The following is a 14,702-nucleotide window of genomic DNA, read 5'->3' on the forward strand; positions in this document are numbered from 1 at the left end:
CTTCAGAGGAACACAGCAGTGTGTGAGGGGAGCATTTAAATCCACCATAGTGGAAAAAGGAAAGTTTTGTTATCAGAGGCCTGGGAACTGGCTCCCCCTCTTAAGACCCTCTTCCAACCACTCTGGCCTTCTGGCAAAATCCCCAGTGGGCCTTTACAACTGTGTTCATGTATTAATACAGTGTGTGTGCTGTAACATTGCAACTTCTCAACAGTGCTGGTTTCTTCAGATCCTGTTTATTGTGGGCAAGTGGGGTTGAGTCATCTTTAATTAATAGCAGACTAGAAGAAGCGGTGTGAGGCTTTCTGCTCTCATTCGCACTGGCAGGAAGGAAAAGGCTGGGAACACCAGCGAGCCTGGCTCCTTTCACCGTGCTCATTGTTTTAACGTGGGAGAGAGTATCAGAAGCAGTGGTGACACAACTTGTCAGCATTGTTGCCTGCAAAGTTGGATTCATTCTTTATTTTTGCTTCGGTATTCAAAAGATACTTGTAGTTTTTGAACATCCAGCCCGAATATTTAATATGTGGTGAATGGTTGCTTTAAAACAGATTAGCTTCTGTAAATACTCAAATAGCAGTAAGATGATACATTAGCATATTTGAGATATGATAAGGTCTTTTATTAGAGTGATGTGGGGGAAAATGCTCAGTGTATCAAAGCATTCAGTTAATATAATCATGAAAACTAGAAAAATTATAGCAATAATAAAAAAAAATATATATTATGGCATGGAAATGGTATAGAAATATCTCTTATTTTAGGGGTATGTAACATCATGTTAAGAAATACTTAACCAAGTTCTACAAATAATAGTTTAGAAATGTGGACAACAATTACAGTCAATTACTTTAAAATGCTTACTTTCATGAATGTGAATGAGGGATGATACAGTAGTTGTTTGTTTTAGGGGTGGCCCCGGGGGCTCGGTGTGTTTTTGTACCACTCAAGGTCATGTGTTCATGACTGTCCAGCAGTGATGAAGGAGTTGTGTGAGGCATAATGACCAACCATTTAAAAATGGCTGCCTACACTGCTCCATCCATCTATCTGTGTGCGTAAAAATAGTCCAGAAAAGAATCTTGTTGATGTCCATTCTCTAATTGTACACTATATTGCCAAAAGTATCCACTCACCCATCCAAATCATTGAACTCCAGTGTTTCAATCACTTTCATGGCCACAGATGTATAAAATCAAGCACCTAAGCATCCAGACTGCTTCTACAAACATTTGTGTAAGACTGGCTCACTCTCAGGAGCTCAGTGAATTCCAGTGTGGTATTGCGATGGGATGCCACCTGTGCAACAAGTCCAGTTGTTAAATTTCCTCACAACTAAATATTCCACAGTCAACTGTTAGAGTTATTATAACAAAGAGGAAGCGATTGGGAACGACAGGTGGCAAATCACATTTCTCCGTCTGGCAATCTGATGGCTGAGTCTGGGTTTAGCAGTTGCCAGGAAAACGGTACTTGCCTGACTGCAATGTGCCAATTGTAAAGTTTGGTAGAAGGGGAATTATGGTGGGTGGTTGTTTTTCAGGAGTTGTGCTCAGCCCCTAAGGAACTCTTAATGCTTCAGTATACCAAGACATTTTGGACAATTTCATGCTCCCAACTTTGTAGGAACAGTTTGGGGATGGCCCCTTCCTGTTCCAACATGGCAGCACACCAGTGCATTAAAAAAAAAGATCTCAACCCAATAGAATACCTTTGGCATGAATTAGAGTGGAGACTGTGAGCCAGGCCTTCTCATCCAACATTAGTGTCTGACCTCACAAATGCACTTCTGGAAGAATAGGATGTCACTCAAGGTCATATGCATGTGAAGGCAGATAATCAAATACTTTTGGAGGTATAGTATGTATATACAACTAAAGCTGCTACGTGGCAAAATATGTTTATTATTTTTATATTTAGAATAAAGAGGGGAACAGTGGTTAGCACTGTTGCCCCACAGCAAGAAGGTCCTGGGTTCAGATCCACCTCCGGGACATTTCTGTGTGGAGTTTGCATGTTCTCCCTGTGTTTGCATGGGTTTTCTCAGGGTACTTTCCTGCCACATTCCAAAGATATGCAGTTAGTGGGGTTAGGTCGATTGGGGAATCTAAATTAGCCATAGGAGTGAATGTGAGTGTGAATGGTTGTCTGTCTATCTGTGTTAGCCCTATGACAGGTTGGTGCCCTGTACAGGGTGCACCCTGCCTCTCACCCTATGACAGCTGGAATAGGCTCCAGCCCCCACGACCTTGGAAAGGATATGCAGAAGAAAATAGATGAGATGGATAATAAAGGACAGAAATTTGTTAAAGACATTCGTGTTCCCAAGGTGACACACACTTTCAGTTTTTGCTATAGTTTTTGCCCTAATTTCCTTGGTGATCAATTAAATATCTATCTATCTAAAATCTCAGGGATTGTATTGTGTACTTAAGTTTTCAGAGGTTTTACTAGTTGTTGACACTGATTTTTTCACTGTTACTTAAGGCTCTAAAAGTTCATATTTACAGAGCTTAAACAAGAAAGTGTGTTCCAGCTAATTAGAGTGAGGGCAAAACTTAACTGTCTGGTGCTCATGTGATGATGATAATGATGTGCATACATTCACCCCCAAGTTTCACACATAAATGCTTTCAAACTTGTCCGTCTCATTTATATCAAGGTGGGTGCTGCTGGGAAAATGTGCAACCAATTAATTCAGCATTTACCCTCAGGCATTTCTGTTCCTGAAATACACAGAAACAGATGTTTCCATCTGGGTATTTTTTAATCCATTAAACAGCTTTACAACTGAAAACAAGGGAATTAACAGTAGGATGATGCACTGGATATTGTTTAGGCATGAAAACACTCTCAGGGCAGGTGGGTGTTGTGTGCAGTTTTGACTGTAGCCACTAGAGGGCTTTCTGACATGTCAGCAGATGTTAGAAACACCAAATCAGAAAGGTGTTTTTTAACCTCTATGGGACTTGCTTCTGCTCAAATTAGCTTTGGCTCTGTTCCATTCAGCAGCCATAAACCTGTAACACAATCCTAAAATGAAATCTGTCCATCATTTGCATCATAGATTTTAACATGCCAAAATGTGTGAACTACTACGAAAAACGCCTGTAACACATATTTATAATTGCGGTTCAAAGTAAAATTTCACCCTCCCACGCTATCTGTCAGTTGGAACGGAGCACCTGATCAGCCTCGTCGCTTGAATTGTGATTGCATTGTTAAAGTGTTAAATGGTGCAGAGGGGAATGTAGTAAACCCTGTTATCCAGAATGTGATTTGCAAAGCATTCACAGAAAGGTAATTCAAACAGGCAACCGGTGGGAATGTATGACAGAATTTTCACATGGTGCTTTCAATGTTTAACCTGTGCATTTTTTTTAAAGACGCAAGTCATCGGAATAATGATTAACTTGATAAACTGGCCTTTTTTTACAAACTCAGCAAACATGTCACATTTGCACACACACATACACATACACACATATACACACACACACATGCTGTCACTGCTCCACTCACAAACATGAAAATAATGAGGTATTTATCAGTGTCAATGATCCCATTCAACTCTTTTTTATTAATTCAGCTTGGATTATAGTGAGATTTATTCTGCATGTTTACTGTCTGGAAAGATGAGATGTATAATGAAAGCATCGTACATCTTCTGTGCTGAGATGCTTTTCTCACTCTCGGTAAACTAATTGTTTAATCAATTTGGTGTTTAGATAGAGGCTATTGTCTGGATGTGTTATTATCTCTCGCACAGCTTTGCTAAGGACCATCGCTTCGCAGTCTGCATCGATTTTAACTGGTTGTCAGGGGGTTTTTTTGTAGGGGAGGATTGACAGCAGGGATGGCATGATTATGGGAACCAATCCAGGGCAAGTTGTGAGGCGGGGGTGGATGCTGACCCATTGCCTGTCCTCCTTTTATGACAGATGTGCCCCACTGTTGTAGAGACAGGGTTTGGGCCTTTGTACCTTGTTTGTTGTGTTTTTGTAGCTTTTGTTCTTGCATGTGTGTGTCTATAAATGTGCGTTTACAGACCATTCCCATCATTCATCATTGACCTTGAATAATGTGCGGATGGGGGTGGGGGTCAATGAAAACAGCAAGGGCTCAAATACAGAATGTGCATGCCAAATGCGTGTGCACGCATCTGCCAGAAAACAGGTTTAATTAATGATGTGTATGTGGTAGGCCTGTGGTTTTGTGCTTATAGAGATGTGATGGGTAATGGCCTGGAGCTATGGTGCTCTCCTCCCCTCTCCTTTTCTCTCAGGCCAAAGAGAGAAGAAAGATGGATGGTGGAAGCAGAGTAACAGATCACTATATGGAAATGGCAAGAGGAGTGGGAACCGCCAGCTGCATCCGTAAGGACGCAGAAAAAAGTGTGAACTGTGAAATGTGTGTGTGTGTGTGTGTGTCTATGTGCGATGAGTGGGAGGAAGGTAGTGCGGCTTTAGACACAAGAAAATGTATACATGTGTAATGCCTTGTTACATGCTTGAAATTAAGGTCACAAAACGTGACAAAAACTATTGAACTGAAGCCAACTGAATCAATAACATATTACTCCCTCAAAATTGCTTTGAACTGAAGGCAGTTTTCTTTTCATCTTTACACCATTGTATGCTGAAAAGTGACAGCAGTTCAGATGAATGTAGAAAACAGTGGGGAAAGAGTCTGTTCAGAGGTAACATTTTTGAAAATCCTATATAGAAAAACTCAGCTGAAGGTATTATTTGGAGCAGTAAGAAAAGTTAAAATAAGAGAGTCAGAAATAAGGTGTACAAAATGTTTTTGACTTTACATTTTGTATTGCTTTTGGATTTTAACAGGACATAAACAGAAAGTTTCATTTGGGGACAGTTAGTTTGTGTGTGTGTGAAGCAATTCAGAAGTGATTCTTTAAGCTGTCAGCCACTGTGTGTGACAGCTGATTCATCTTTGGCTGCACAGTAGCAAGGAATGGCTTATCTACCACCAAGCAGGGTATGCTTCAAGTGTTTGATTGCATTTCTCATACCTAGCGGTGTCTCTTCATGAGTTGGTGCATGTCTCTACATTGATGTGTGTGTGTGTGTGTGTGTGTGTAGGTGTGTGTGTGTGTGTGTGTGTGTGTGTGTGTACACACTGTGCATGATCCAGTGTAAATAAGATCCATAGATTTGTGGCTCATCTTATAAGTGTGCATGTGTACCTGCGTGACAGTAATTGCTGCATATATGCTTGTGCACTCATGTCACACTGCAGGTTGTACAGTGAATACTTAAATAGGTCCATTATTCACTGTCTGAAAACCAATGCTTCTGTTAAGTATCGCCATAGAAACAACACATTGTTCTCTGATAAAAACCAGTGAATGTGTTGTCTCATGAGAGGTTTGGTTTGTCCACATATGATTCGAGTGTTCACATGTTTTCTGGAAGTTCTGGAAGTTGTAAAATAGAAAATGGGAATTACGTGCAGTGATTTATTTAAGCATGTGCAAAAGTACATGGAAATAAAATATATAAGCCAAAAACAGTTGGCACAACAGACGCCAACAGACTCAATAAACTGATCCACAAAGTCAGTGATGTGGTGGGAGTGGAGCTGGATTCGCTTATGGCAGTGTCGGAGAGGAGGATGCTGTCTAAGCTGCAGGCCATTATGAACAATGGCTCCCACCCACTCTACAACACAGTGATGGGACACAGGAGCACATTCAGTGCAAGACTCATCCCACCAAAATGCACCACAGAGCGCCACAGGAGGTAATTTCTACCTGTGGCCATCAGACTCTATAACTCCTCCCTTAATAGGTGACATTGTGGTTCATCAGTGTCATTCACTTATCAGTATTCAATTGTACATAAAATTGTTTAAATTTCCATATACATTGTACATACACTATATACATTGTACATTGTACATACACTTATACATTGTACAAAAAAGGACTGTGCATATATATATATAATGACACCTATTTAAAAATTTTTGCACTCACAATTTTCATATGTGTATAGATTTAGATGTGTATATAGTCAAAATATCTCTTTAGTCTTTATACTTTTATGCCTTTAGTGTATGTTATTGTGTTTTAGGTTTACTCATTTAAATGAAACGGTTGCAGCTGTAACAGTAGTAATTTCCCTTTGGGATCAATAAAGTATTCTGACTGACTGACTGACTGACAATTCTAACAAGCTTGAAAGTCAGTATTTGGTATGACCACCTTTTATTCTTCAACACAGCCTGAACTCTCTTAGGCAAGCATTCTGGGAATTTCTTTAAGTAGTCTTCAGGAGTAGTTCTCCAGGCTTCTTGAAGAGCATTCAAAGCTCTTCTTTAGATGTTGGCTGCCTTTTGTTCCATTCTCTGTCATGATGATCCCACACTCCTTCAGTAGTGTTGAGGTCCGGGCTCTGGGGAGGCCAGTCTTTGACTGATAGTGTTTTATTGTGTGTTTTTGTTGTTTTTGCTGCACTGGGATCGTTATCATGCTGAAAAATGAAGCTGCTGCCAATCATCTTTGTAGATGGTATTGCATGGTGGCTCATAGTATGAGGGTACATTTCTACAGCCATAACTTCATCAATTTTGACAAGATCCCCAACACCACTGGCTGAAATGCAGCCCAAAACCACGACAGGAGCCTCCATTGTGTTTTACACATGTTCGTGGACACTGTTGTATGTCTTTCCTGACCTCCTCCTCACATATTGACCACAATGTGAACCAGAAATTTCAAATTTGGATTCATCACTCCTTCAGTTCAGCACTGATTGTGTAATTTGGCATACCTCAGCCTTTTTCCCTCCTTAAGAATGGCTTCTTGACAGCCACCCCTTCCCCTAAAATGATTTCTGGTGATTCTTTGAAAAAAAGTAGATGGATCAACTGATGGGCTAAATGTGTCTCTCAGGTCCTGTGTCAGGTCTGTGCTGAATTTTTTTTTTCTTTCTATTTCTTAAAGACTTTTAGATTTACACCACCAGATTAATGCTATACAGTTAGGAAATATCTACACATGAAACTTAAACAACCAGGCTATACTGTTCAAACTAAATTAAAAAACTAATAGCTTGTGTAGACATTGCAGCTCTTTTAAAGCACTTTGTGTTCTGTATGATTATGGTACTGACAGTATAGTGTCAGCTTTTGTTTTGGCCCAGTCTGAAGCCACATAAAGGACTTGCTCTTCAGTGAGTTTTAACCAACCTGCAGTAATAGAAACACTCAGCTGATATTGTTGAGCATAAGTTAGTGTGTGTGGTGTTGGTATTTCCAGAGACATTATATCGGTTGAACAGCCTTTTACATATCTTTATGTGATTCATTGCTTGTCATCCGCGGCCTTCATGGAATTCACTGTTTTATTAGGTACACCAGTTCAGCTGCTTGTCTACCCAAATATCTAAATAGCCAATCAAAGAACTGTTGGCTGTTTGTCAAACCAGAATAGAAGCTTCTTTTGCCTGCAATCTCGCCACAAGGGGGCACCACAATGTGAAGCTCCACATTGTGTGATTTGGCAGAGTTTTCCACTGGATGCCCTTCCTCACGTAACCCCAGAGGGGATTTGTTTCTCCAGCTGGAATTGAACCGCTGACTTTTCACTTGCAAAGTGCATGTGTTAGCCACTACTCCACTGGTGTCAAACCAGAGTAGCTCATCTATTTCTACAAAATACAGTGATTTTTGAGTCATTTTGCTTTTGGTGATTACTCAGCACCAAAGTGATTACTCATCACCAAAAGCAAAAATCATATGACATTTTTAAAATGACGAATGCACAATTTAAAATCTATTCCTTTTCTTTCTTTCTTTTTTTCTAAATAACTCTCCTTAACCTCCTTGGATCATCTACAGCCTATATAAAATGCTGCTACAAGGCTCTTTACCACATCTTCCAGACTTTCTCATGTCACACCTCTCCTCATTGGCTCCCCGTTAGATTTAGAATTCAGTTCAAAGTTCTAGTTTTCACTCTTAGGGCTCCGCATGGCGAAGCATCTACCAACATAAGCCCACTTTTGCAGCCATATATCACCAGCAGGACTCTCAGGTCTTCCAATCAGAGATTGTTACCCATCCCTAAATCTAAGACTTTAAAAACTAAATGTGACAGATTTTTCTGTTATTATTGTCCTGTTGCTTTTAAAAGCAATTTTTATGGGTCTTAAAATTAGGAGTAAAGACTTCCTTGCTTTTGAATTTGCATGTGTCTTTGTATTTTTGTCTTTGTACTGATTAAACTGACCTGTAATTGGTTCTGCAGTTAATGGGCAGGCAGTAAATGAAAATACAATTATCTCTGTAGCACCCTGATTTCCTGAATGTGGTTCAGACACACACAGAAGCCACAGGAAGCACTACACACTGCTCATATTGAGGTCTGGATGTAGTTATTACTCTCTAGACCTTCCAGTCACTAATTACTGTGTATATATAATAAGGCTTGGCCAGACTCAGTGTGTTTTAAGGTGTGTCTGAGACTATCAGCATGAGCAGGTCATTTCATGGAACCTCTGAAAGTATTTAATTTTAATGGGCGTCCATGTCCAGCACTGGTTATAAAGGCTTAGAAAATGGGAAGTTATATGAAAACGGAAACAGAAGGACATCAGCAAGAAATTGGGTGAAGGGAGATGAAAACGGGTGGTTAGATAAATCGATGACAGACAGGAGAACAGAAACCAGGTCAGGAGTGCAATGGCTGCCAGTCTGAATTAATAAAGAAGCCAACAGTGAAGCTTACTGACATGAAGATGACAGTTTCTTTTTAGCAAAAGCGCCTATGGTGAGACATTGTGTACTTTTGTGTATGCATCACAGCCAACCAAACACATTTCTTAATAGCGAGAACTGTCTCAAGAGAGAGCTGTTTGTGAAAGTACCTTATCATTGCCTGAAGGTCATTTTCTCAGACAGGCTTGAGAGTGTGAGAAGTGTCAAGTGGCCTTTCTCATCATGTCAAAACTTAAGCCACCCCAACCACAACAGATCTGTCTGTTCTGTATTTCTTTTTCTTTTCTTTTTTTTTAAACTGCTGATGACCAAAGTGACAGTGGACTTTGAGGAAGAGGACAAAAACGAGTACATTTTGTGCATCTATTTGTGACAAGCCTCTCTTACGTGACCGAAAAGGATTTTAAATGTATATTTAGTTTGTTCTTAGTAGTTCTTAGTTTGTGCTTGTTCTTTAGTAAAACAAGCTCTTCTTGTTTTACTCTTCGTCTTTAGTCGGTTTTAATGCTGACGTGGTTCTCTAAGGGTTTGTGACAATATCTGACTTCTTGGGGTTATGAAGTTATGAAATAAGTGAGAAAAAAGGGTTCATGTCAAGCTAAAAAAAAAAAAAGCTGTTAGTTCCTGAAATGATTGCTTTCACAAGAGCTGGAGGCTTGGAGGCTTGCTTACCTTCGTATTTCCACTGAAAACATAATTGAACCTAATTTCCACAAAAATCTGCATTTTAAAAACAGGCTTATTAATGGGCATTTCCAGCACTTAAGCTACATCATTGGTGTATTGAGATGAACAGCTGGTGGTGCTAATTCTCTAGCTGGGTTTCACCCTGAAAGAAGTGGGCACAACATGACAAAATGAAGAGTAACCTCGATTGTGGAAACCCATGATGGCTGTTTTTGTTTAGTTGTTTTGTGTATAGGGAAAAAATGTATGTTTTTAAAAATGTGTAAAGAAATACCTTTTGTGCAACTTTTTTTTCCTAATCTTTTTTGTGACATTCTTCATGTGCTTTCTCTTGAGAATGCATATACAGTGATTTATTTGTCGTGTGTATGGAATAGGTGGCCAAGTCAGTTTCCACTTTTCCCACTACCTCAAACCTACGTTTTGTTCCTCAGTGTGAACCATTTGAAAGCTGCTGCAGTTGACAACTAAAATTTTATAAGCCATTATGTCAGGCTTCTACTTTCTTAATACAGAGATCAATTCTTCATCAGCTTTCTCTTCAGATGTCTTGTCTTTCTTGTGTCCTCCACACAACCCCACCCTCTTCTTTCTTCCTGGCAGGGGGTTATTGTATGTCACGCTCTCCACCTATATTGTGCTGTAGCCACTAGCAGCAGGGACAGCAGATGAGTATGGCCATTGGCTTCTTCCCCTCTCACTGGCCCTCCCCTTACCCAACACAATGGGACCGCTTGTCTACGCAACACACACAGGCATATGCACAAACACATTCACACACACAGAGGGGGCTTCACTCTGGGGCTGAGTATTGCTCCCCCGCCATATGCCCTGTCTCCGCTGGAATGTGATTATCCTCGTTTGCTGTAGAAAGGACAGAGCACTGAGGTAAAAGAAGGAAGAAAGCATGGAGAGGTTAGGCTAAAGGGTGACTGGGTGTAGAAATGTGTCTGTGTGAGAGAGACAGAGAGAGAGAGCGGGAAGGAAGGGAGGATGCAACCAACGCAGTGAGGCAGCAGTTTAACACCAACCTCAACCTGCCAGTGTGAGCGACAGAGCGCAGAGAGAGAGGAGGAAGAGAGGTTTCCGCTTCAGTCTAAAGGCGTTCAGTTTCTTCACTGGACTCCACTATTCTCAGTGGACTCAACCTGCTCTAAGGTTAGTGTTTCTCTCTCTCTGTTTTTTTTTTTTTACTCTGGTTTACCAAGCAGCACCGGTGCGCTGCAGCCGTCGCATTCACACTGTAGCCATGGGGCGTTGGGTTCACAGAGCTGACAGACAGAATTTGTGTGTGGTTCATGACCATAGAGACTCTGAAATACTGTTTGCCATTCTGCACGTGCACAAACACACACACACACATTAATCGCCTGCTGAGGGTGATGGTTAACAAAGGGAGGAGCACACATCACAAAAGGCAAAACCTGAGATCTCACCACAGGATGTTTCTCTGGTGGATGCTGTAACTGAATGTGGCTGTTTGTAGGGGTGTGTGTGTGTGAGCAATGTGGGTGCTCTAAGCACTGGGAGCTGTTCTAGCTGGAGGAGACTATTAATTTTCTTTAAGACAGTGTTGACTGAGTCTCTCAGCTGCAGCCTGTCTCAGGGTATGTTGTCCAGATTTGCAACGCATACACTGTCACTGAGATGTGCACACACATACAAAAGCTGTTGATTTCAGTAAACCGCTTCACACAGGTACGCCTGTGTGTGCATGGTATATGTGAATTACTTATTTGTAGTTGCCCTGCCATTACAGATGTAATCCAATTTCAATCCAATTTCATCCTAAAACAAGCAAAGATAATAATCTCTTTTTAACACAATAAAACTGTTGGACTAATGACTTTTTATTACCAGATTAATAGAAATGTGTACATATATTCTCATGCTTTGGGCTGAGTCTCCCAACTTCAGTTCCCTGCTGCGTGCTATCAGTGTTACTCTGTAATCTGTCTTTGCAGTTAAAACTATTAACTCTATCTACACCAGTATGCATGTGTTTTCCATCCTGAATCTTCCTCTCTGTTGAGGATGTTGTCAAAGCTTGTGCTCCCATGAAGACACCCATTGATTGGCTCCTGTGTGGTCCCAGTAAGAGGGATTCCACAAGATCAAGGAATAAAGAAGCCAGGTGAAAAGAAATCAGTGACTGATTTTAAAGAGGACAATTTTTATGGAGAGTATGTACTTGTTGCAGCTCCACAGTTGATGGATCTGGTTGCTCCTTAGAATTATCTAACATGTGCATCATTGGTAGCATTTATAAAAGGGTGAGACTTTCAGATATTAATTTATCAATTGCTAACACAAAAGCCAAGGAGCCTCGATTACATTTGTAGCCTGACTCTCAGATGTTTAAATGCAAATAAATAAATAAAAATAACAATGAGTGGGTGGTCTGTTGGCTCAGCGGGGAAAGTTCTTCATCTTCATCACTTTTCCTTTTCTGTACATGTGACCACTGCTTGCACGTTATCTAAAATAGTAGACACATGAAAAACAAGTTAGCTCTTAACTCACATGCAGGACAACTGGTCAAAAGAAGAAACAGAAAGAGATGTAATGTGATGTAATGTGACCAAATTAGCAGGAGGAGGAAGGAGAATAACGAGCTATTTCACATACAGAACCACAAACACTACCAAAATGGTTTCATTTGATCATGTTTGTACCCTTTTGCAGTTATCAAGGGGTAGGGTTTGCGTGTGTGTGGATGGGTAAGTGGGTCGATGTGTGGGTAGGTGAGTCGATGTGTGGGTGGGTGGGCGGCGGGATCTGTTCTGTCTAGATTCTAACTGCTGTGCTCTGTCAGCAGCAGCACGGGATTCAACCTCCTCACCTTGACAGCTTCCTCATCTTTCCTTTATTTCTGGTCTAACTAAATATGCTGTGTCATTGTCCTTCAGAGGCATCGCTCCCTCTGCTGTAATTATTTTGTCCTCTCTTTGTGCAGTGGCTTGTCTTTCTGCTGAGACTCTCGAGACACAGACCAGAAATGCTGATGCTGTATGACACTTTATTCCACAGTGTCAGGTTAGGTGCTGCGTGCTTGTGAAACCAGACAAGCAGAAAAGCAGGTGACCAAGCTTATTTGCAGTGTGAGTTTAAAAATGGGGTGTGCAGCAATGCGGAAGAAAGAGAAAATGATTTCAGTTGAATCATGGTCAGCTTGGCTATAGAGGAAGTTTCTCTCATGCAAAATGTTAATCGTTGCTTTCTATCTTTCTCCTTCTGCCTCATTAGAGCCCCAGTCTTGGCTCTGGGCTTGGCTACAGGCTTGCTTTCAGGATTGCAGGGGTTTTCTGTGCATTCCAACTCTGTGCTGAGAATATGGGCTCCGGTGCCAGTCAGAAGGGCTCATTCATGCTGAGCACAATGATCCCATTTGAGACACAAGTCCTTACCCATGCTGTTTGATTGGCATTATATTCAGCATCTATTTACTTCATCCATTATGCATAGAGTCAAATCTGTTTAGCATTAATGACTTTCTGTTGTTTACTGGCTTCTTAATGCATGAGGATCAATAAATGGAGACAAGCAAAGAGATATTTAAGAATAATCAAAATTAAGAATCTATTGGAATATTTTAATATAAACAATAATACCCTAGATTTGTTACATCTGTGATGCTATCTATTCTCACTATGATTACAATATGTTTACCCTAAAAATTTTGATCACACCTGGGCAGATTTGTTCCCAAAATGTTGGCTAATAAAGAACAGGAAAAGTTGCCGGCATTATCCTACACGTTACAGTACATTCCATTAGTACCGCTCTTACTGTGGCTCTTTGCTCAACAAGTGTAAAAAATTCAACAGCTAATGGTCACGGTTTAATCTAAAATTCTTCCTGTATTTTCCAGGTTGAGCATTAAAGTAGTTTTGCTTTAGTCTTCACTGCAAAATGAATCGCACTTATTGCATCACTATTAGAAATAGCTCTGAAATATTGCTGGCAAAATACCAGTCCCACCACGACCTTTCAGAAATGCCATGTGCTGTCGCTCATCTTGTGTACGAGGCATTGGTTATGGTCTGTTGCCTCTGAGGATTATCGGTGCGTAAGAAAAGCAGGCGCATTTCACTGACATGAACTGAAGCCAGCATCAGAAGAGTAATAACAACTTCGTCATTAGCATCAGTTTGTGGGAACTTCTCATGTAGTTATTTTTGGAACTGGAGCTACAATTAGGTTCAAGAAGTCATGAGATTTTGCCAAAGTGGTGGAAATACAAATGGTTATTAATAGAAATCTTTTTACTAAGGAGTGATTTGCAAGGAATTAAAACAGAGCTGCTTTAGTTTAAGAACTAGTTTAAAAAAAAACTCTTTGAATTGTGTGGCTCTGTAGCAGAAACATGTATTGAATTCACACAAATAGTCTATATATAATTACAGCTGGCTTAATGAGATTTTTGTACAGACATTTTTGCCTTTTTATCTGCTATCCTGCATAGAGGGTCCCTCTTTCACATATCTTTGTTTAATCTATGAGACCATTCAAGTCCAGTTGATTCAGTGTTATCATAAAGAGCTTGCTGTGAATAAGCATTGTTGTTCATAATAACTCTGGTCTGCTGGGACTCAGTCATACGTGGCAATTGGGCAGACAAGCTATTGATTGACACATTCAAGAGCGCCTGCCACAGCAGCTGTGATTTTTTTTTTTTTTAAGGTAGACCTGCCAGGTCATGGGGATGGAGGAGGAGATGGAAGGAGAGAGAAGGTGATTGTGACAAGCTAGGTGCTGCAAAGAGGCACACAGAGAAAATGACTGTTGCCTGTTGATGTTATCACAAACTCTCACTCTATCATTCAGTCTCTCCTCTCTCAGTTCACAGTGATTGTAGTCTGCACTGCTGATTGGATCTCAATTATGGGTTCTCATCACTCTTTGATGCTAACTTTATTTTTCTTATAAGTATGCCTGGTTGTGGTATACCTGTTTGGATCAATTGTGGAACTTAATGTCTGCCATCTGGCATGTAGAACATGTTTAAATGATCTGTTATAGTCATTCTTCTCTGGAGGATGATTATCCCTGCAGCAGCAAACAGGAAGCCTATAGTTTCCATCGCTTCCTGTCTCTATGGGACGGGGGGAAGGGTGGCTGGTAGTTTGAGGATCGCAGCACGTCTAGTTACCCAGCTGGCCTGCCCTCATTAGACGTGGGCCAAAGAGCATGCTCAGATCATTCTTATCTTCACATGCTGGGGCTTTGTAGGGTGCCTGGTGGTAAACGCAGAGGCACTGTGATGTATACAT

The 14,702-nt window shown here is 40.7% G+C and overlaps 1 protein-coding gene across 2 annotated transcripts in view; it reads left to right on the top strand.

Moving 5' to 3' along the window:
- Positions 1 to 14,702, top strand: part of fgd4a (FYVE, RhoGEF and PH domain containing 4a) — a 51,364-nt gene that overhangs the window by 7,868 nt on the left and 28,794 nt on the right. Inside the window, exon 1 of one of the 2 annotated variants that reach the window (XM_030732124.1) lies at positions 10,141 to 10,587. The exons of the other annotated variant lie outside the window; for it this stretch is intronic. The gene's annotated coding sequence lies outside the window, so the exon portion shown is untranslated. Of the gene's footprint in view, positions 1 to 10,140; positions 10,588 to 14,702 lie in introns of those variants that run through there. 2 annotated transcript variants of the gene reach the window in all.

Source organism: Archocentrus centrarchus, chromosome 6 (genome assembly GCF_007364275.1).
Source record: "Archocentrus centrarchus isolate MPI-CPG fArcCen1 chromosome 6, fArcCen1, whole genome shotgun sequence".
Classification (NCBI taxonomy): domain Eukaryota; kingdom Metazoa; phylum Chordata; class Actinopteri; order Cichliformes; family Cichlidae; genus Archocentrus; species Archocentrus centrarchus.